This window comes from Camellia sinensis, chromosome 4 (assembly GCF_055761805.1).
Source record: "Camellia sinensis isolate YWXY chromosome 4, ASM5576180v1, whole genome shotgun sequence".
NCBI lineage: Eukaryota > Viridiplantae > Streptophyta > Magnoliopsida > Ericales > Theaceae > Camellia > Camellia sinensis.
This window is the reverse complement of record NC_138964.1, coordinates 74583141-74608451: the sequence shown is the minus strand read 5'-3', so window position 1 is coordinate 74608451 and position 25311 is coordinate 74583141. Positions and strand designations below refer to the sequence as shown.

General features: G+C 36.2%; 1 long non-coding RNA gene across 1 annotated transcript; it reads left to right on the top strand.

Moving 5' to 3' along the window:
* Window positions 1–21360: 21360 nt before the first annotated feature.
* LOC114319919 (uncharacterized) lies at window positions 21361–24010 on the top strand. The gene is made up of 3 exons (XR_014365648.1): window positions 21361–21575; window positions 22459–22514; window positions 23787–24010. It is a non-coding gene; the product is annotated as an uncharacterized LOC114319919 (long non-coding RNA).
* Window positions 24011–25311: the final 1301 nt, after the last annotated feature.

The window sequence follows — 25311 nt, the reverse complement described above, 5'->3', positions numbered from 1 at the left end:
AGACAAGTGACATCCTCCACAAAGTAATCATCACTATGCATGAAACACAGAAGGAGGACAAAGCTATACTTGCCTCAAACACGGTATGCCGAGGATACACCTTTCCAAAACTCATGCCAATTTTTCAGTCACCAAATGGAAGGTAATGGTACCTCTGCCAAGTTCTCCAGGTGCTAGTTGGAAGGTACTGGAACCCCACATTCTCATCATAGCCAATTCTCCAAGTGCTAGCTGGAAGGTAATGATACCCCTAATTCTCAGCATGTGCTCATTTCCAACCATCACATAATTCAACAAACAAACATAATTCGAGTGTACTACATATACAAAAATCCATTCAACATCACAATGTCATCCTCCACCGATGGCCAAGGACAAAACCTCTAAGCAATAATGTTTAAACACACATAACGTGATAATTTAATGTTCACTTAACCTTAAATCCAACAACAATGATAATGACAACAATAATCAAATATTTCAAAATCTAACCTCAAGTTCAAATTCTAAATTTACAATACATCATGGTTTCATTCTTTTCTTCAAAATCAACCCTTTTGTTTTTCAAGTTAACTTGTCCAATTCCTTTTCTTTCCAAAGACCAATTTTCACATTTCAATAAAACCGCATCCATGGATTCCAAGGCATAGCCCAACTCAAGTTAACATGATTATCCAAATAAAGTCCCAAAACCTAAATAAATTCTCTCGTTATGCTAACAACACAACACCACCAATTCAAATTATCAAAACACAAACATTATTCCATTTAACCCCTTTTTATTTCATTAAGTCAAATTATTAAATTAGGGCTTTCTCTTCCCCTTAACATAAACACATTAAACCACTCACTGACTAATCAAACAACAACCAATTTAATCAATTTCAAACCCAAAGATCAAACCCTAGATGCCCTTTCATGATTTTCAAAAGATCCACAATAGCTGTGATTTTTATGCAATAAAATCTACCACATGTTTATCTATAGACAAGGTATTGAGAATGAGCAAAAGAATCCCTACCTCAAGCAATGAAGAGGAGGAAGCCTGAAAATTCAACTTCAACGAAAACACGATCTGTTTAGATTAAATAGAAGCCCTCATGGAGCTCTACATTTTGGTATATGGAACCAGGGGTCAAAGATGTATAAAAGTAGATGAAAACCAAATAAAAAGAGCTTGAGAGCTCAACAATGGTGGAAGAAGATAAAAGGGAGAGAGAAAAGTGACCCAGATGTGACCAAAAGTGACTTTTATAGTTACTAAATTCGAACAGATCGCTTGAGCACAAGAAGTGTTGCTCGAGTGACCAAACACAACATGGTGTGACCGCTTGAGTGTCGGAATCACTGCTCGAGGGAAGAATGCACCCTCCCAGTACTTTGCAGACCTGTAACAATGCTGAGAGTCTTCAAACACTGCTCGAGTGCAAGAAGATTCGCTCGAGCGTAAGGACAAAATTCAAGGCAACAGCAGTTTTAGAAACAGGCAGCCAACCTGCTCCAAATGCAACCAACAAACCCCAATAACCAAACTCAATAAGGAATAAGGGCAAACATGACATGGAACAACAAAATAAGACAATGAAACCTAGATCCAAAACATCAACGAGTCAGATCTAAACTAGAGTCGCTATAACTCCAATAACCAAACTCAATGAGGGATAAAGAGAAACAACACAAGAACAACCATATAAGACAATGAAAGTCAGATCCATAACATCAAATGAGTCGAGTCTAAACCAGAATCGCTATAACCTACCCCTTTAAGGAATTTCGTCCCCTAAATTTTAAGATCCACACAAAAATAACTGTATTTAAATCAACATAACAATGGTTCGAACTATCTTCATAACCATGATCCATCCATCGGTCGCTCATTCTCATAACAATGATAAACAAAGCTTTCAATGCTGAATATACAATTCATTTCTTTCCAAAACATAAACAAATGTTTATATTAGATCAACAGAAGAAGAATCTCAATGCAATTTCAAACATTAACAAGTAGGTTCAGATACTTCTCACGGACTTCTGCTTCACATTCCCAAGTTGCTTCCTCAATCCCGTGATGTCTCAAAATTGTCTTGCCACGCAAGACTTGGTCTCGAGTATCCAAAACTCTAACCGGTCTCTCCTCATACGAGGAATCCTCATTTACCTCTAACTCGGTCCAATCCAACATGTGTGATGGATCCAACTCGTATTTCTAAAGCATACGAATATGGAACATGTCATGAATCCTGAAAAGCTGTGGCAGCAAGGCCAAATGATAAGCTACCTCCCCAATGCGCTTTATGATCTCAAAAGGTATAATAAATATAAGAGACAACTTCCCGCTCTTTCCAAACCTCATCAAACCCTATCTAGGTGATATTTTCAAGAAGATGTGATTTCCTTCCTCAAACGATAATGGCTTCCTTCTACGGTCAACACAATTCTTCAAGCGACTCTAAACCGAAATCAACCTCTTACGGATAAGTGCAACCTTCTCTATTGTCTCCCAGACTAACTCAGGACCTAAAATAGGTATGTCACCCACCTTGGCCCAACACACAAGAGATCTACGCGGTCGGCCATACAAGGCCTCAAACGGTGCCATGCCAATACTTGCTTGAAAGCTATTGTTGTAGGCAAACTCTACCAAGGGCAAGTGCCTCTCCAATGATCCCTTAAAGTCAAGAACACAAATCGGAAGCATATCCTCTAGGATCTGAATGGTATGCTCTGATTGCCCATCGATCTGAGGAGGATAAGCGGTGCTAAACGTTGACTTAGTGCCCAAGGCATTTTGTAGGCTTGGCCATAATTGAGCCGTGAAATGTTGATCTCTATCCAAAATAATAGTCACAGAGACCTCATGAAGTCAAACTATGTCCCTAACATAAAGGTCGGTAAGAAAATATACCGAGTCACTTGAGCGCATGGGTACAAAGTGCACTGACTTGGTTAACTGATCAAGTATTACCCATATGGCATCATTACCCCGTTGAGTCCTCAAAAGACTACAGCAAAATTTATCATGACATGCTCTCACTTCCCTTGGCTATAGGCAAGGGTTGTAACAAACCCACTGGTCTCTGGTGATCGGCCTTCACTTGTTGGCAAGTAAGGCACCTCGATAGAACAAGGCTACGCCTATCTTCATTCCCGTCCACCAAAATTGGCAACTAAGGTCGTGATACATCTTTGTGCCTCCCGGGGTGCACCGCAAGGCACGAATGATAGAATTCTCTGAGTACCTCCTCTCTATAAGACTCTGGCATGAAAAGATGGTCAAGATATCTAACACTAGAGTCAGAATACGCATTCAAGCCCTTTTCTACCGTTCCACTAGATATCTTCTCCTGGATGGACTCTACCTTGTGGTCACTCCGTTGTGCTTCTATAACTTGGCTAACAAGTGTAGGTTGTGCAACTATAGCAAACAAAGCTGCCGGCTTAACAGACTCGTCAATAGCGCCCAACATCTCCCATTCCCAGATGGCAATACTAGTTACACCGCTAATGGATTCCCTACTCAAGGCATTGGCAACGACATCAGCATTTCCCGAATGATTATGCAACTCAAAGTCGTAATCTTCCATGAACTCCATTCACTTTCTCTACCTCATATTCAAATTTTTCTATGAAAACAAATACTTCAAAGTCTTATGATCGAAAATGACCTCAAATCTCTCACCATACAAATAATGCCTCCAAATCTTCAAGGCAAAGATCACTACTGCTAGCTCTAAGTCATGGGTAAGGTAGTTTCTCTCGTGTGTTTTCAACTACCTTTCAGCCATAAGCTATTACCTTTCCCTTCTGCATCAAAACACAACCCAAACCTTTCCAAGATGCATCACAATATATAGAATAGCCCAAACCCCTCTCTGGAATAATCAACACTGGAGTAGTGGTAAGTCTAACCTTAAGCTCTTGAAATGACTTCTCACAAGTCTCATTCCACACAAACTTAATTCCATTCTTCATCAGTTTAGCCAACGGTGAGGCCAATCTAGAGAAATCCTTTACAAAACGACAGTAATAACCAGCTAACCCCAAGAAACTCCGAATCTCAAAGGCATTCTTTGGTTGCTCCAAATATTGTATTGCCTAGATCTTGGAAGAATCTACAGTCACTCATTCTCCAGATACCACATGGACTAAGAACTTAACTTCTTTCAACCATAATCCACACTTCCCAAACTTGGCATACAATTTATGGACTCTAAGCAACTCAAGCACAACTCGCAAGTGTTCTTCGTGTTCCTCCTAAGAAGGTGAGTAAATCAACATGTCATTAACAAAGACAACCATAAAACGGTCTAAAAATTCACAAAAGATCCGATTCATCAAATCCATAAATAAGGCCGGTGCATTAGTTAACCCAAAAGGCATCACTAAGAACTCATAGTGGCTATACCGCATATGGAATGCGTTTTCTGGATATCCTCCTCTTTCACTCTCAATTGGTGATAACCCAATCTCAAGTCTATCTTAGAAAAGTAATAAGACCCCCTTCAACTGATCAAACAAGTCATTTCTTAACAGTTACCTAGTTTAACTTTCGGTAATAAATACATGGCTGCAATGAGCCATCCTTCTTGGCAAAGAGAGTCGGTGCTCCCTAAGGAAAACTACTAGGGCGGATAATGCCTTTATCTATCAATTCTTGGAGTTGAATCTTCAACTCACTTAACTTGGTAGGTGCACATCTATACGGTGCCATGGAAATCGGTGCCATGCTAGACACTAAGTCAATTGAGCACTCAATCTCATGATGGGGTGGTAAACTAGTGAGATCCTCGGGAAAAACGTTTGGGAATTCACAAACTACCCTCCACAACTCAACTCAAGCCACATCACTCTCCACACCCAAGAATGTAGCAAGAAGGAGACTTAGTTCGCCTCGGCCACATGGATCACACATTGGTAACAAGGCCCTATCAACTCGGTCCCCCAAGAAATAAAAATAATAACCACCCGAGGTACACACTGTAACTCTCCAACGGTAACAATCTATAATGGGCCGAAAGGATTACATCCAGTCCATGCCCAAAATAACATCAAAGCTCAACATATCAGTCAATACAAAATCAGAAGGAAGTCGGTTGGCAACCTTTATCTCACAACCTCGACACCTCTGGTCCTACACAACCTGACCACCAATGGGTGACTCTACCCTAAGTAGAGATGCTGACTAGGCCATTTCTAATTCCAGTGCCAATGCAAATGCAGATGAGATAAAAGAATGGGATGCACCTGCATCAATCAATATATTGGCAATAGAATTACACAACAAGAAGTTACCTTTTATTACTGAAGGTGTTGGCATTAAATCTGGCATGGTAACAATGTACACACCCCTTGTAGGTGTTTGCTTCACCTGCTCACCCCTCAGAGCATAAGTATGATGCACAAATTAAGCTGAAGAGGCTCCTTGATTGGCTCTCGAGGCCGATGCTGAAGGTGTAGGATGATGACTCAGTGTCTGCCTCCAACCAGACGCGCCAGATGTACCACCCAACTAAGGGCAAAACCTTCTCACATGCCCTGATGACTTACACTAATAACAGGTAAGTGACTGCCCTCTCTCTTGACACTGGCTCAAAGAACCAGCCGTAGACGATGTAGACTATTGCCCTCCTCCCTTCTGCGGGCAAACTACAAACTTGTGGCCCAGCTGACCACACTTGAAGCAAGTGATCCCTTCCTGACCACCTTTCTCAAAACCCGGAGTTGGTACCAAAAAAGTGGACCTAGACTGTGCTCCCTAGGACTGCTGTGGGTTAGAACCCGTCTGTCTCTTACTATCCCGAGTTTCCCGCTGAACCTCCTGACTCTTCTTCTTGGAGCCCCTCATCCTCTCCCCCTCAGTCTGAATCACGGTCTCTAAGTGAGTCGCCACCTCCACGAGACGACCATAATCCCTAATCATGGATGCAGCCACCTGGAAAAGGAGTTCGGTCCTCAACCTCTTCTAAAATTCCAAGCAACAACATTCTTTCGTTGCCACAAGCTTAGGCACAAACCTCGACAGACTAGTGAAAGTAGCCTCAAACTTGGCCACTGGTGTGTTAAGCTGCTTGAGCTTCAGAAACAGCTCCCTTAACTTCTCCTTAATAATGGAAGGCAAAAACTTATCCTGGAAGGCGTTGACAGAAGGCTCCCAAGTCACCCTAATACGCCCCCTCACAAACTTCCACCATTGACCCGCATCTCCCTTCAGTTGGAAGGATGCTAAGGTCACCCTCAGTCCATCGTCTTCGATGCCAAGCATCTCGAACGTCTTCACCATCTGCTCCAACTACTCATCCACCTTCAGTGGCTCCTTTGGATCCCTTAAAAACTCATCCGAATTCGACTGGAAGAACTCCCTCTTCAAAAATGATGGCCCTTATTCTGCAACCTAGGCCTAGATTTGATTCTTAGCTTTGAGAATGTCCATGGATTCCCCTAAATCTCCAGCCATTTCATAAGCCAAAACGTCCATGGCCTGCTGCTGACCAACTGGTTCAGCTACATTGGCCTGACCAACCCCCTGCTCCTGTGTTGGAATATCATCCGGTAACAGCACCTCATGCTATCTAGGCTTGCCATGCCTACTACCACCAAGTCCACATCTTAACATCCTAATAAAGGTAACAAAAGAGATTAGCACATTTATAAATGTGCCTAAGCTAATTCACTTGCATCCTAATGCAGTGGACAACAATTAATTTACTCCACATAGGCATATAATCACATAAACACATACGAACTTGCTTTCTAGATAATGATTGTCCCGCAGCGCTGCCAGAGTCCTAGTTAGAAATAGTAGCAATCAAGTGCTCTTCTAACAGGACTTCAAGAAACCCATAGACCCAATCAATATCTTAAAAATTAAATTCCATACCCACTTAGTCACATAAGCACATTATTACATAGCATACCAGGTTTACTTCTAATGTTAACTAACAAGAGAACCCATTGCGATAATAACCACATCCCACGATCCCAAAGTATTCAAATCTAGTGGCTCTAATACCAAGTTGTAACGCCTTGAAATAATTACAATAAAACCATCCGTAATATTAATAAATAACAATACCATTCTGAATACAATATCCTTTTCATTTCAAATAATCCGAGGTTACAAAAGATTTCATATGTAGTTATACATTCATAGGTCTTAACCCTGAATCTATAGCATGTGCCATAAGTTGAAGATGCAAAATAAAGGTTAAACATATAATAAATGCCCTAAAGGCTTACATCTTTCCAAGACAATGCTTGGCTATAACAAAAATCGATTTAAATCTAATGTAGTTAAAGCCCTTGGCTTGTACAAAATAAATATAGCAATACACAAAAAGAAGCCTTTGGCTCCAAGTCCTCTCAAGCTATTGCCTTGGCCGATGCATGTCATCAACACTTGAAAATGGTTTTCTTACATAGGGTGAGTCAAAGCCTAATAGAGATACTACAACACAGTTTACGAATCTTAACAAAGATAAAAGGTGAATGCATATGCAATGATCGTGCCAAAAACATTTTATATCTCTTTCCAAAACCATGTAATGCCATGTTTATAACACAATTAATAGAAAATAGGGCAGTGAGTATAACACTGTAAATCTCTAGGTACGTGTTTGTAAGTAGAATATACAAGTGCTATCAATTTGTCATTTTTACGGGTATTAATCGGAAGGCTCGACACCTATCCGCAAGGGTTTTTGGTTTTTCATTAACGATACATAGGCCAACTTTATATCGTAACCACACTCCCAGATTTACCAAGTATTCACCCATTTTTCTCAAAATAATATACATTTTGAATGTGTTAAAGATACGACAATGTTCAATGCAAATAGATGGGAAATTAGTTCCAATTCACCTAATTCTCATGCAATTTCTACAACAATCATATCTATCCTCCACCGATAGCCCAAAACAGATATCTCTAACAGATAAGCTTTTTGAAAATCTTAAGATGGGAGTAATAATACATATCCAACTCTGTCGTCCTCATCAACATCAATCCAATTCCATACAATATCAAATTCCATTTATCGTTACAAAATCAACATTTGACATTCTTAGGGCAAAATCTCCTTTCCTTTATAAATCAATTTCAAAGATAAAAGTCCATCATTTCATTATAACTCAACAATAAATACATTTTCTCAATCGTTTCCAACTGCCCATTTGAAATCCCCTATTTTTGATTTCAAGCCAAAATCCTATATTGTTCAAAAATTCTCTTTTTAACAATGTTGTTTTATAGAAATAAATAGATAAGTTTAAAATCATAAAAAAGTGTAGAGAAATCCTTATCTCAAGCTTAGAAGATGAGAGAGAGAGAGTGGAGGAACCTCAAAGACGTTGAAAATCAACTTTGTTCCAATTAAGAGGAAGCTCTCGGTGTGCTCTACCTTTTTTTTTAAAAAAAAATAGGGTGGAGAAATCAATTGATCTAAGCGTATTTATAGAGAGAATGTGAGTTTTAGAGAGAGAAGCTCTAGATCTAAGATTAGAGAGAGAGAGAGGTGTGAAAAAGTGACTTTAAAAGTGAATTTTACGACCTGATATACGCATAGACCGCTCGAGCACTCGAATGGTCACTCGAGTGACTAGACACAACAAATGGGACCGCTCGAGCGCAGGAATCACCACTCGAGTGAAGAATACCTGCTCTCATAAGTTTTGTACACAGAAGACCACTGCTCGAGCTCAAGAAGGACCGCTTGAGCGCAAGAAGTGTCGCTCGAGAGAAGAATGCTACCTCCCAATATTTTTGTTGACTCGCAAAAGCACTAAAAGTCTACAAAGACCGCTCGAGCGCAAGAAGTGTCGCTCGAGCGAAGAAGCCAAGATTTGGGCAACAACAGTTTTGAAACACAGACTACCAACCTGTTCCAAATGCAACCAAGGCACTCCAATAACCAAACTCAATGAGGAATAAAGAGAAACAAGACATGAACAACTATAGAAGATAATGAAACTAGGATCCATAATATCATATGAGTCGGGTCTAAACCAGAATCGCCATACCAACTAGTAAATTTTACAAAACTTTCAAGAAAATAAAAACTAGAATTGTTGAATTTTTACAAACACTTCGAAGATTCAAGAAAGCAAGAATTGGAAATCAACAAATTTTCGAAGAAGAAGAAATGAGTCATAATCACCAAAAGGTAATAAAAAAATCAACAAACTTTCGAAAATTCTGTGAAGCAACTTACTCAAATATCACAATCATAGTATCACAATCATCCAAAAAATCTTAGTATTCTATGTCATGATTTGTTCAAAAAATTGTTCAATATATCAGGGTTTATTCAAATACAATTACAATATTACTTTTTCTCTCAATCATATTAAACCGTAGTAAAATTTCATTGAATCGCTTCAGTCAAAATCAATGAAAAGATTTAATGCAAATAGCATTTTTTATGCTAGTCAAAACATAGTAAAATTCTCTATGCAAACATGTCTTAGTAATATTCCAAAATACTAAAAACAATTAATGAAAATCAAATTATTTATCCCAATCACAACTCACTCAATTTTCTCTAAATACACATGTCTCATGAAAATTTCTAGATCTTTTTTTTTATTATATATAAATCAATTGATATTTTAATAACATTAAGTTCATTTTAAGAATCTCATATATCAGTGAATTTCCACTGAAACAATAAATGCACATTAGATATAATTATGTCTACAAATTTTAATTCACTGATGTGAGTGAATTACAATAATTTTGTCCCAACGAAATTTCTCAACTCAATGCAATTTTTCTTATATGACACAAGAAATGCACATTAGATGCAATCAATATCAACAAATTTAAATTGACTCATGTAAGTGAAATTTCATTAATTTATCCTAGTGAAATTTCACCGATATAGACGAATCATATAAGGTTTAAACATTGCGAAATTAGCTTTCAACACAATAAAATTTCACGATATTTCTTTGAGTGAAATTTCACTGACTTTTCATTAACAATGCATATAATTCACTAAAATAATTAATTGTCCTACTTTAAACATTAGTGAAACGTCCTAGCATTATTAAAATAGTCAAATTTAACCAATTCAATAAAGTAAATTAGTCAAATCCCACTATATTTCGATCAAATTTTACTATTTTATATAACATAGTGAAATTTTATTGTGTTAACCATCATAAAATTTATCAAAGAATTTTTTTCCCAACCATATTTCAATAAATTTCACTATCTTATATAACATAGTGAAATTTTACTGTGTTAACCATCATAAAATCTATCGAAGAAATTTCTTGGACCTGAATTTCGCGAGAAATTCAAAAAAAAAAAAAATCCATAATAATTTGATTCCAAGTATCACAGTGAAATTTCATTGTCCCATACAACAATAAGAAAAATGTATTCAAACACATTTAATAGAGAGTTTCTTTGTTAACAAGTACCATAAAAAAAAGAAAGTAATTGACAGTAAAATATCAATGTAAAACATAACAACAACAATAACTTCACAATCAAAATAAATCCACAATCAAAATCTTAGAATAAACAAGTGAAAATTGAAACTCACACTAAATAGCTAACAATCGCAACAAAAAAATGAACTCAGAAAAAAAAAAAAAAACTCATACAAAATTCAAAACTCATAATCAACATCATAATCGGAAGACACGAGTAAACACATGGGAATCAAAACTCAAAAATTGTTATACAAATTTGGTCAATAATGTAATAATAACCAAAACAAATATTGAAAATCGTAATATCTATAACATTGCAACTCAATTTCAAACCAGATCTCCTATCACCAATCAATTATGAAAACTAATACATAAAATGTATTTATATAATATAAATATTTGAACGAAAGGCAAAAAATGTGACGTCCCAAAATTTTAGAACATCAAGGGAAAAAAATTTAATATTTTAATTAGAAATTTCAACTCTCATACAACCAAAAATTCAAACACACTAAATAAAAACTTAAAATGTCCAAATACAACATTAAACAAAATCATAAAATCCTTGATTGTTAATATATAAGTTAATAAAATTTATTCCATTCTAGCCATATCTTGAAGTCAGTCAACGCTCTACGTTAGCATCAAATTCATTTTCAGCTTTTATTCATTACTCGTCAAAATCTGGCATAAAACGCTAAGACAACAAAAATATATAGCATGAGCTGATAAGAACAAAAAGAAAACACAACAAACCTAGCTTTCGTTTTTAGAGAAAAATAAGAGATTATAAGCATGATACAAAAATATAATTGCAAGTATAAATTACACCCAATAAAATAAATTCAACAATTTTAATAACTTAAGTGACACTCGAAATCTCTCAAAAAAGATTTAAGTTACCAACCACTAAACCATGGCCACGGTTAATTTAAAACCCTTCATTGGTTAAATAATTAAGAGTTACAAACTGGGATAACCAGGGATGCCCACGTCTCAATTTACATACCCAAGTAGTGGCATCTATAGTCTGTCCTAAAGGAACGGTCTGCCAAGGGTATATATCCTCCATGTGTACCACCCACATTCACCCTTATTCTAAAACTGAAAACCAATAAAGGTTCAAATAAGTGCTGTGTCATCTTAGAGTTTTGTGACACGAATTATGTAAGAATTCTAAAAAATAAGGCTTACTTTACACAACCAATATTAACCTTCAATCGTTAATTTCGTACACCGTTGATCATTCTAGTTAATTTTTACAATAATCACTAATAAATACAAAATTATATCACCATCGATGTTATACCATTTTATTATAATTTTCAAAAAAAAAAATATATTAACACATACGTTCTCTAGTAATCAATCAATGTGTATATTATTGTAAATAGTTAAATTAACCATAATGTGAAATAATAATTTTAAATACTAAAACAAATCACAACATCACAGAACTACTAATTTAAAAGATTCAATTTAATAGAGTAGTTCAACACTTATTTTTAATTCTACACTATTACAAAATCATAAATAAATCACACTTTTTATGTGTAATATGTGTTATTTAATCACACGTTTTAATTTTTGTCAAAGTGTGATCTTTGGAAGTGTGCTTTTAAAGAGTTTTTTTTTAATCATACGTTTTAAGTGTCATTAAAGGATGATTTCACACATGTTATGCGTGTAATAATAAATATTTAAATACACTTTTTACATGTAATAATAAACATTTAGATTACACTTTTTACGTGTGATAATAAATATTTAGATCACACTTTTTATGTGTGATGTATAAGTAATAAAGCCTGTGATAATAAAGATTTAGATCACATATTTTAAGCGTGATTAATATTTAATAAAACATGTTATTAATAAAAGAGCTAAGTGACAACAATGATAAAGCTATAAACAAGTACACAAAAAACAAGGCTACCCAAGCCTCAAGCCAAACAAGCTATAAAATTCAATAATCTAAGTGTATAAACCAAAAATTTTAAAAATTACCTACTTGAGAGAAGAGAATGACCACCCATCTACAATATAGTCATAGAGTGTAACGTCCCAAAATAATTACTATAAACCATCCACAATATGAATAAGTGACAACAATGATAAAGCTATTATCTTTCATATGTTTCCAATTTAGTTTTACAAAAGAATAACATATGCTGATATACATTCACAAGCTGAGCCTTGAATCTATAGCATATGCTACATAAAGAGGAAATATGATGAAGTTAAAACAAATAAGAAATTCCCTAAAGGCTTACAACTTTCTAAGGCGGCGCTTGGTTACAACAAAAGTGGAATTCAAGCCCAATACAGTTAAAGGCCCTTGGCCCATACAAAACACATATAAGAAAAGTCAACAAAATGAAGCTCTTGCTCCAAGTCCTCCCAAGCTATTGCCTTGGCGGAGACATGTCATCTGCACCTGAAATGTTTTTCCCACATAGGGTGAGCCAAAACCCAGTACAAATAATACAACACAGTATATGAATCTTAAGAAAGCTATAAGGTGAGTGCATATGCAATGCTCGTGCCAAATGTTTTACATCTCTTTCCAAAACCATGTAATGCCACATTAATATCATAGTTCACAAATCATTTCCTTCACAATAGAAAATAGGGCAATGAATCACACTCTGGGAATCTTAGAACCAATACAACCTTTCATAGAAATTTTGTCTGCGGGAAACCGTGAACTAGCATCCATGTAAACGTAGGCTAAACAAACACTACTATTTCCATTTTACAGATTTTCGTCTATGGGATCAACACCCATGTATATGCGCAGTTTTTAGGATTTTCACCATGGAAACTTAGGCCAACTTATTTCAATGAGTCAATACAAACTTCCCAAATTCATCCATTTTTCTCAAAACGATAAACATATCCAATGTAAAAGTGTAAGATAATGCTCAATGCGATTGAATGAGAACATAGTTTCAATTCTCCTAATCCTCATGCAATATCTACAACAATAATAGCTATCCTTCACCGATAGCCCAAAACACATATTTCTAAATAGATAAACAACTACGAATAAAGATAAACTCTCCAAGTTTCAAGATGTGAGTGATAATACATATACAACTCCACCATCCTCATCAAAACCAATCCAATTTCATATTTCCAACACCAATTCCATAATTTATATAAAATCAACATTTAACATAATTAGGGAAAAACCCCTTTTCTTCTCAAAATTAATTCTTCATAACCTAACCAACTATTTTATCACAACTCATTCTCATTTCCAATCGCACAACCATTTCCATGAAACTATTAGAAAAACCTCTCTTTTGAGTTTTGACCAAAAACCCTAGATTTGTTTAAAACTTTCCCCAAATTACAATATTGTTTCAAACACAAATAGCTAAGTTAAAAATAATAATAAAGTGTGGAGATATCCCTACCTCAAGCTAGAACAAGAGAGAGAGAGAGAGAGAGAGAGAGAGAGAGAGAGAGTAAGAAACTCAAAGGCACCAAAAACCAACTTTGCTTCGATTAGAACAAAGCCCTCGTTGAGCTTTATCTTTTTAACAAAGGGACTCGGGTGAAAAGATCGACGAATCTAGGTGGATTTGAGTGAAATAGATGAGTTTTAAAGAGAGAGAGTGAGAGGAAATAGGGTTTTGAAATGTTTAGAGAGAGAGAGAGAGAGATGAAAAAGTAACTCAGAAAAGTGACTTTACGAACTGATATACGCTCGAGCACAAAATGTGTCGCTCGAGCGACCAGACACAATAAGTTGCACCAGTCGAGCGCAAGAAGTTGCGCTTAAGCGAAGAATACAAACTCCCAGAAGTTTTACAGATAGAAGACCACCGCTTGAGCACAAGAAGCTTCGCTCGAGCGAAGAATGCCAACTTCCAGTAGTTAATTACTGAGAATACACAAGGATTTCTTGACTGCATGTAATGACCCCAATATGCGTATAGAAAGTCATCCTTATTTAATTAGGGGTTAATGTGTTTTAATTCAACTATATCTATCGGAATTAAAAAAAAAATCATCTGCTGAGTTATGGCGACCTTTATTGTATCAGCTTGAAATTTTTTTTACCCTCCGCTCAAACATGGGCTCATTTTTGACATTCTTATTAGTGTATTTGGAACCTCCCTATTTTATTTTGGGCTATTGATTGTGGTGGTAATATGATGGTAAAGTAAGATTGGATCAAAAACTTTAATTTGAATAATTCGTTTACGACCAACCGTCACTCTTTTGTCCTTTTCTTGTTCCACACTTGGAATTTGGATGTGAGGTTAGAACCATTGGAAAGCTTATTTTCGGGGCTTCAATTTGGGCACAAGAATGACCTAAAACGGAGTCCGGATGAGAGAGTTACGCCTGTTTGAAGTTTTCATATCTGTGCTGGAAGCAGAACCGCACGTGCGGCGATGTGCGGGGCAGCAGCTCAAAAACGTGATTTTTGAGTCATTTCTTAGATTTTCTTTTCCTCTCTTCTTCTTCCCTCTTCCATGTCCGAAACCCTAACTCCCAAAACCTTGATTTCCTCCACTTTTCTCAACAAATTAACCATGAATCTTGCATCAAGGATGGAGAATAAGAGGAGATCACCACTTTCTACCGAATGGAATTCCGAAATTTTTGAGGTATGTTAGGGTATGTTGGGGTTCTATTATGGGGTTTAGAGTATGGTTTATGGGTTATGGACCTAGGGTGCCTAATAAATGAGAAGATTTGGAATCAAAAGTAATGGGTTAAGAAGATTTAAAATTGTATTTGAAATTTGTAGATTTCTTAGAAACCCTAGGTTGGTTTTTGATGATAATCCATGATTTGGCCAAAATTGATAGTTGAATCATGAAAGTGGTAAGTTGAATTAGATGTGTTCAAGTTTAATTGGAATTTGGTTATGTTTGAAAATTATGTTTAAATTTTGCGATTGAACTTTGTTAAATGCATTGTAAATTATGTTTTAATAAAAGGAAAATTGGGGGAAAAGATTTATTGATAATGTGGATGATATAAATTCGATTATGGAATGTTGAAATGGAATTTAAGAATTCCTTTTGAGATATGTTGAATTGTGATGATTATGTGGGATGATATTAACTATGTTGATATTAATTTTTGTGACCTAAAATGTGAAGTTTTCAAGAATGGGTTTAATCCCAAATCATTTTACTAAATATTTGTAGGCTTGCTTAGTTATTAAATCAAGAGAATGATTTAATAGGATTTCTTATGGGGATGGGGAAATGTTTGGTTTTTGGTGAAAACACTAGAAATTTAAGGAGTTTTGGGGAACATGGAAATGTTTATAAAAATCCTTTCTTTCTTTGACTAGAAGATGAATGGGTGTAAATTCCATAATGTGTTTTGTAAGACTAGTAATCTTATATATATATATATATATATATATTGAGTTGGAGAAGTAGGTTTGAAATTTCATGCTGCAAAATATTGTTTGCTCTGTTTTACGTGCTTAACCCTCTGGTATTTCTGGAATTTGTGTTTGATGCCTTACTGTATAGGTTGTGTACATGTGTAGGGCATAACCTGAGAAGGACGAGCACTCCGTTATAGCACTGTGAGTAATAGTACTCTAATGCACATTATTTACCGTTAATAATGATTCTTATTAACATCTTGTTCTCCGTGGTCAATTAAGTTAACATGTATGTGGAACGAGAATTAGTGTGAACTTATGTAAACATTGAAGGATTTGGCACACACTGACATGATACAGATATCTACCTAGAGTGGATCATCAAAACGAATAATTGGATAAGACTACGGGTTGTTTTGTACGTTTATAACCATTATGAAATTATGTTAAATATCAGATGAACCTCTGAATGACTCAATCCGGAGAAAGAATTGAATGTCAATAACACGATTATGTGACCCACGTTATGATGTGAATGGCTCCATTCTTATTAATGTAATGGAGCATTTACCTTCTGTTTATTGTTAATAGTGTTGTTCTATTATTGTGGGACAATTATGTCACCTTATGAGAAACCATGGGAAAATCTAAGAGCATTACTGGGTACTACGTTCTGTTTATTATTGATAATGGATACTAACACACTGTTATCTGTAAGTCAGTTGTATGGATTTATAACGAACAAGGGGAATTTAAGTGTATTACGGGATTATGGTATTTGCGTATCTCTGGACTCGTTTAATATGTAATAACATTCTGTTATCTGTGAACTAGAGGTAGTAATTCATGACAAACAAATGGGATGTGACTGCATTATGAAGTTCAATCTGGTAATAGTTGCTATTAGCACTCTGTTGAACGTAACATAACTATGTTACCTCATGTGAATAATTAGAAGGAACTATGTGAATCTATGAACTTATGAGGCCAAGGGCCGACTTGTGAATCTATGAACTTATGAGGCAAAAGGCCGACTTGTGAATCTATGAACTTATGAGGCCGAAGGCCAACTTGTGAATTTGTGAACTCATGAGGCCGAGGGCCAACTTGTGAATTTGTGAACTTATGAGGCCGAGGACCAACTTGTGAAAATATGAATCTATGAGGCCGAGGGCCAACGTGTGAAACTATGAATTCAAAGGGCCAAGGGCCAAGTTGTGAAATTATGAATCTCAATTATGAATCTATAAAGCCAAAGGCTAATTGTGAATATGTGAACCCACCAGGCCAAGGGCCAGTCTGTGAATTTGTGAACAAACAAGACCGTTCTGACATTAGTACGGGATCAGATTAACTACTTGTCTTTTATATTATATAAACTCTGATTTGCATTATAATTCAAGTTGAACATTGAGTCATTCACGTACTATTATTCACTGAGGTTATCTCACTATGTATTTTGTCTGATTCCGTAGGTCTTGCATTTGGAGGTCAGCCTCAACTTTTAATGCTTGTCTTCCTTGTTAGCCTCTGTGTGTCCAAGCATTTGGGTGAAGCCTACCCGTTTGGTGAAGTTTTGGCGTAGATTCTGATTGTCTATAATATGTTGTAACTTCTAATGTTTTTTTTTTATTATACGCCCAAACACGGGCGGGGTTGTATATGTGTATGTAACTATTATTATCTGTCTATTTGTGATCCTGGCATGATAGTGGTCGCTCAATGGATGTAGCTCTTTCCTTGCATGTTATTATATAAAATTTATGCTTCCACTCAGGCCCCATATGTTATATATAACAGGTTAAGTGTCCGTTTTTGAAGTGGTCATGCCCAAACTTCTAGGGGCGGGTTTGGGGCGTGACAGGTGGTATCAGAGCACGAGTTGCTATCTCACACACGACTCCATTGAGCTTTAGGATGTCTAGAAAAGACTTAGGCATCATGCATGACATCCTTAGTGCATATGAAAGGAATTGATAGCAACGATAAGGGTATATGTAATGACGCTAACCGCAATGGTTATTATTCATGTATGTTATACATTTCTTGTATATATTGTGATTGATTGCTATGCAGAACATGGTAAGATCTGCAGATGGGATTTAATCAATAAAGTTGCACAGCGGAAGTGTGGTGAGGGTTCGAACTGGTCGGTAAGACGACTTACATGTAAAGATTAAAATGTATGTTGTCGGTTGTTAGTCATCTTTTTAGCATCTCTCTAAGTGAATTGGCGAATTGATTAAACTCTAAGCATGGGATATTCTAAGAATAAAGGAAATACTATATGTGATACTCTAACTTTAAGCTAGAGTTATGTCCTCCTTACCATGACAATGTGTAGATCTGTGATTTTGAGAAAGTACTGCATTGGAGTAGTTTGATAAAATGTGGTTGCGTACTAATTGAGATTGTATTGAGTACGATTGACTGTAAGAAGAAGTTAGGCATATAATGACCTCTCTTAGCGAGTGTAATTGGTTTATGGAAACCTGTGTGAATTTTGAAATCTGAAATCTAACTTTACTATTTGTAATCTGTTTTGTTATGTGTAAATTGTAATCCGTAATCAATATTTCTCTACATGATATGTATAAGGAAACAAAAGGGCTAAGGTTTATGAAATTGTAGTGTTTTGGCTTGACTAATGGGAAGTACAAACATGTTGAGCTTTGGAAACATGAAATGATGAGAGACATTAGAATTATGGTAGCTGATAACTTAGGGAATTATTATGATTGAGATGTTTGATGATTGATAACGAGTAGGGAACGTTGAAATTGCTACCTGAAATGTTAATAAAGATAAGTATCATGATTTGTGATCACATAATGTTCGGTGGAATTTTATAAAAGTTTAGTGATATAGGGAAATTGTGTTTCTTTTGTGGACTGCCATTTATCTGAAGGACATAATTTTGTTCTGATGCGTTTCCGTTCTGACCTTTATGTATGAAAATTAATTCGAGGCTTGTTCCTTTATTTGGAATGAAACTTATGTGATCCGTGTTATTTAGAGATGTCATACCATCATTTACATTCGGTACTTCTGACGTAAATGATTTTAACAATGACTATGCTATACAATGTTTAAGGAAATCTATAATTTGGGCTATGAAATGTTATATATGAGAAGTATATTCGGAAATGATAAAAATGTTATGAACTTCCGACATGTTTATGATATGTGGCTTAAAGCCATTTGTGAGTCAATGTGGCTACGAGCCCTAATGTGAAACTACGTGACCAAGGGTCATTTGTGAATTGTGAATCAATGTGGCCAAGGGCCGATGTGTGAAATATGAACTTATATTATTGTAAGCTTGTGAATCAAAAAGAACCAAAGGTCTATGTGATGAATTGTAAACTATGAACCCAAGGACTCTTTTCTGAATGTGTGAAGTTCTTAGGCCAGGGCCACATTATGACGATTATAAACCGATTACGTTGTCCCAACAAGCTGTACAGAGACAGACTGATTTGATTTTTACTCAAATGAAATATGTAATTTGATCCTTGTTCACATGTATTCATATGCTTTGCGCTTATCTATTAGTAATTTAAAGCTAGATTTTTGAGGCCCTAAACATGTCTACACGAGGAGGAAATTGTGCAGAATTTTCGGACTTTTTGGTGCAGAATCGCCTCACGTGCGGGGCCTAAGGCCGCACGTGCGGGAACCTCAGCCGCACGTGCGGGAGTCACTGCCGCACGTGCGGGGAAAATGGAAAATTTTGGAGTTCAACACTGCAAAAAAAGCACGTGCGGGGCCTCAATGCCGCACGTGTGGGAGGTGTGCCGCACGTGCTGGAGATCCTAGCGCACGTGCGGCTCAAGTCAGAAAAGTTGGGATGCCCCGTTTTGCGTGTTGGGTCCTCTAAGATGTTTCTATAATCATGTACCTAAGAGTTGGGATTGTGGTGTTGTGAGTATGAGAAGTAAATTAGCAAGATGACCTTACTTTGCATGTTTTGACTCAATTTGAAGTACCTATGAGAGGCTTTACTCTATTTCTTCAATTGACTTGTTTGAATTCAAGTATGTGGCATGATTTTATGTTTATGTATTGAGATGTGAGAACAAGTAGGAATCTTATGAATTGGAGTGAATTTAAGTTGTGGATTCATGATTTGAGTTTCCCAAAATGACTAGATACGCTACGAAACTCCGAATGTTCAAGATATGACAAGTTTTCTGAAAGAGATATTTTGCTATGCATGAATGAGTTTTTCATTTGATAATTTATTGTGGCATACTTGATGAAGGCTCTAGGTTGAGCTTCAAGCTATTCTGTCTTATCTGTTACAAGTTGAATTGGAGATTGTTCTATCAAAGTTTAAATAAGTTTAATGCTATTGGGAATTATGCCATCATCTGATATCTTTGACAGGTCTGATAAGTTCCTGTACTGTAATTTGGGAAGTATGACCATTAAGGTTTAATCTGTATTTGATTTTACTAATACTCTACTCTGAACATGTAATTCCTTGATATGAGATTTAAGTTGGTATTTGGAGTATGTTAGGGATTTGATTTGAACTGATAGGTCTAATTTAGGTAATGAACAAAGAACCACGAAATCGTTGATTTAGAACTTAATTGCTACTGTGGGTCTAATCGTTGTACGAAGTATATACCTTTGACACATGATGATGTCGTGAGTGTTTCCTTAATCTTGAAGGAATTATGATAATGGGGGTTATTTGTGAACTTAAAAAGTTTGAATTATGTTTGATAGTTTATGAGTTTCATGCAAACGAATACTTGAAATGAATTCATTTCTGAATACCCTTAAGCTGTTCTATTATGTGGAAGATATGATTTGTGGAGTAATAAATGAAAATGTTATGAAGTATTATTATTAATTGGGGTATCAATTAGTTAGTGGAGTTGAATTACTTGTGATTTTGGGAGCAAACTCCATCGAAATTAACTGTATAGAATTGTGAATGGCTAAAGGATTGAGAAATATTATATGTCCAGGACGGAACTAGACTTGTGACAAGGTGAATCAAGTTTGGAGGACCAAACTTTTTAAGGTGGGGAGAATGTAATGACCCCAATATGCATATAGAAAGTCATCCTTATTTAATTAGGGGTTAATGTGTTTTAATTCAACTATATCTATCGGAATTAAAAAAAAACATCATCTGCTGAGTTATGGCGACCTTTATTGTATCGGCTTGAAATTTTTTTTTACCCTCCGCTCGAACATGGGCTCATTTTTGATATTCTTATTAGTGTATTTGGAACCTCCCTATTTTATTTTGGGCTATTGATTGTGGTGGTAATATGATGGTAAAGTAAGATTGGATCAAAAACTTTAATTTCAATAATTCGTTTACGACCAACCGTCACTCTTTTGCCCTTTTATTGTTCCACACTTGGAATTTGGATGTGAGGTTAGAACCATTGGAAAGATTATTTTCGGGGCTTCAATTTGGGCACAAGAATGACCTAAAACGGAGTCCGGATGAGAGAGTTACGCCTGTTTGAAGTTTTCATATCTGTGCTGGAAGCAGAACCGCACGTGCGGTAAATACGGCGCACGTGCGGCGATGTGCGGGGCAGCAGCTCAAAAACGTGATTTTTGAGTCATTTCTTAGATTTTCTTTTCCTCTCTTCTTCTTCCCTCTTCCATGTCCGAAACCCTAGCTCCCAAAACCTTGATTTCCTCCACTTTTCTCAACAAATTAACCATGAATCTTGCATCAAGGATGGAGAATAAGAGGAGATCACCACTTTCTACCGAATGGAATTCCGAAATTTTTGAGGTATGTTAGGGTATGGTGGGGTTCTATTATGGGGTTTAGAGTATGGTTTATGGGTTATGGACCTAGGGTGCCTAATAAATGAGAAGATTTGGAATCAAAAGTAATGGGTTAAGAAGATTTAAAATTGTATTTGAAATTTGTAGATTTCTTAGAAACCCTAGGTTGGTTTTTGATGATAATCCATGATTTGGCCCAAATTGATAGTTGAATCATGAAAGTGGTAAGTTGAATTAGATGTGTTCAAGTTTAATTGGAATTTGGTTATGTTTGAAAATTATGTTTAAATTTTGCGATTGAACTTTGTTAAATGCATTGTAAATTATGTTTTAATAAAAGGAAAATTGGGGGAAAAGATTTATTGATAATGTGGATGATATAAATTCGATTATGGAATGTTGAAATGGAATTTAAGAATTCCTTTTGAGATATGTTGAATTGTGATGATTATGTGGGATGATATTAACTATGTTGATATTAATTTTTGTGACCTAAAATGTGAAGTTTTCAAGAATGGGTTTAATCCCAAATCATTTTACTAAATATTTGTAGGCTTGCTTAGTTATTAAATCAAGAGAATGATTTAATAGGATTTCTTATGGGGATGGGGAAATGTTTGGTTTTTGGTGAAAACACTAGAAATTTAAGGAGTTTTGGGGAACATGGAAATGTTTATAAAAATCCTTTCTTTCTTTGACTAGAAGATGAATGGGTGTAAATTCCATAATGTGTTTTGTAAGACTAGTAATCTTATATATATATATATATATATATTGAGTTGGAGAAGTAGGTTTGAAATTTCATGCTGCAAAATATTGTTTGCTCTGTTTTACGTGCTTAACCCTCTGGTATTTCTGGAATTTGTGTTTGATGCCTTACTGTATAGGTTGTGTACACGTGTAGGGCATAACCTGAGAAGGACGAGCACTCCGTTATAGCACTGTGAGTAATAGTACTCTAATGCACATTATTTACCGTTAATAATGATTCTTATTAACATCTTGTTCTCCGTGGTCAATTAAGTTAACATGTATGTGGAACGAGAATTAGTGTGAACTTATGTAAACATTGAAGGATTTGGCACACACTGACATGATACAGATATCTACCTAGAGTGGATCATCAAAACGAATAATTGGATAAGACTACGAGTTGTTTTGTACGTTTATAACCATTATGAAATTATGTTAAATATCAGATGAACCTCTGAATGACTCAATCCGGAGAAAGAATTCAATGTCAATAACACGATTATGTGACCCACGTTATGATGTGAATGGCTCCATTCTTATTAATGTAATGGAGCATTTACCTTCTGTTTATTGTTAATAGTGTTGTTCTATTATTGTGGGACAATTATGTCACCTTATGAGAAACCATGGGAAAATCTAAGAGCATTACTGGGTACTACGTTCTGTTTATTATTGATAATGGATACTAACACACTGTTATCTGTAAGTCAGTTGTATGGATTTATAACGAACAAGGGGAATTTAAGTGTATTACGGGATTATGGTATCTGCGTATCTCTGGACTCATTTAATATGTAATAACATTCTGTTATCTGTGAACTAGAGGTAGTAATTCATGACAAACAAATGGGATGTGACTGCATTATGAAGTTCAATCTGGTAATAGTTGCTATTAGCACTCTGTTGAACGTAACATAACTATGTTACCTCATGTGAATAATTAGAAGGAACTATGTGAATCTATGAACTTATGAGGCCAAGGGCCGACTTGTGAATCTATGAACTTATGAGGCAAAAGGCCGACTTGTGAATCTATGAACTTATGAGGCCGAAGGCCAACTTGTGAATTTGTGAACTCATGAGGCCGAGGGCCAACTTGTGAATTTGTGAACTTATGAGGCCGAGGACCAACTTGTGAAAATATGAATCTATGAGGCCGAGGGCCAACGTGTGAAACTATGAATTCAAAGGGCCAAGGGCCAAGTTGTGAAATTATGAATCTCAATTATGAATCTATAAAGCCAAAGGCTAATTGTGAATATGTGAACCCACCAGGCCAAGGGCCAGTCTGTGAATTTGTGAACCAACAAGACCGTTAACATTAGTACGGGATCAGATTAACTACTTGTCTTTTATATTATATAAACTCTGATTTGCATTATAATTCAAGTTGAACATTGAGTTATTCACGTACTATTATTCACTGAGGTTATCTCACTATGTATTTTGTCTGATTCCGTAGGTCTTGCATTTGGAGGTCAGCCTCAACTTTTAATGCTTGTCTTCCTTGTTAGCCTCTGTGTGTCCAAGCATTTGGGTGAAGCCTACCCGTTTGGTGAAGTTTTGGCTTAGATTCTGATTGTCTATAATATGTTGTAACTTCTAATGTTTTTGTTTTATTATACGCCCAAACACGGGCGGGGTTGTATATGTGTATGTAACTATTATTATCTGTCTATTTGTGATCCTGGCATGATGGTGGTCGCTCAATGGATGTAGCTCTTTCCTTGCATGTTATTATTTAAAATTTATGCTTCCACTCAGGCCCCATATGTTATATATAACAGGTAAGTGTCCGTTTTTGAAGTGGTCATGCCTAAACTTCTAGGGGCGGGTTTGGGGCGTGACACTGCAAGAAGGGTCACTTGAGTAAAGAGGCAAAATTCTAGGCAACAATAGTTTGAAAAACATGCTACCAACCTGTTCCAAATGCAACCAACACATCCCAATAGCCAACTCAAAGTGAAATAAGGGGAAACAAGACATGAATAACTATATAAGATAATAAAACTCGGATCCAAAACATCAAATGGTTTGGGTCTAAACTAGAATCACTATAATTTCCCCCTTAAGGAATTTGATCTCTGAAATTTTTAAACCAAACATTAAAACCATGTTTAAGCCTACTACAACAATGATAGTAATTTAAATTCATCACCATGACCCATCCACCGGTCATCCTTTCTCATCAATAAGATAAACAAGTTTTCAATATTGAATATGTAATTCACATTCCTAAAACATATACAATGTTTATATTACATTAGCACAACAAGGTGTTCAATACATGTTCAAACATCGACAAATAGGTCCGGATACTTCTCACCGACTTCAGCCTCACGCTCCTAAGTGGCCTCCTCAACCCCGTGGTGTCGCCACAACACTTTTACCAAAGGAATCGTCTTGCCTCACAAGACTTGGTCTCAAGCTTCTAAAACTCTAACCGGTCTCCCCTCATACAAGGCATCCTAGTCTACCCCTAACTCCATCTAATCCAAGACGTGTGATGGATCTGGCTCATACTTTCGGAGCATACAAATATCCGGAAAGCTTTGGTGGCAAGGCCAAACGATAAACTATCTCTCCAATCTGTTCCAAGATCTCAAAAGGCCCAATAAACCAGGGAGACCACTTCCTGCTCTTCCCAAACCTCATCAAACTCCGTCTAAGTGATATGTTCAAGAAGACATGATGTTACACCTCAAAGGATAACGGTCTCCTCCTACGGTCGACATAACTCTTCTGACGACTCTGAGCCTCGACCAACCTCTTACAAATAAGCGCAACTTTCTTCATTGTTTTTCGGACTAACTTTGGACCTATCATAGGTGCATCACCCACCTTGGCCCATCACACAAGAGATCTACATGGTCGGTCATACAAGGCCTCGAATGATGCTATGCTAATACTCGATTGGAAGCAATTGTTATAGGCAAACTCCACTAAAGAAAAGTGCCTCTGGTACGACCCCTTAAAGTCAAGAACAC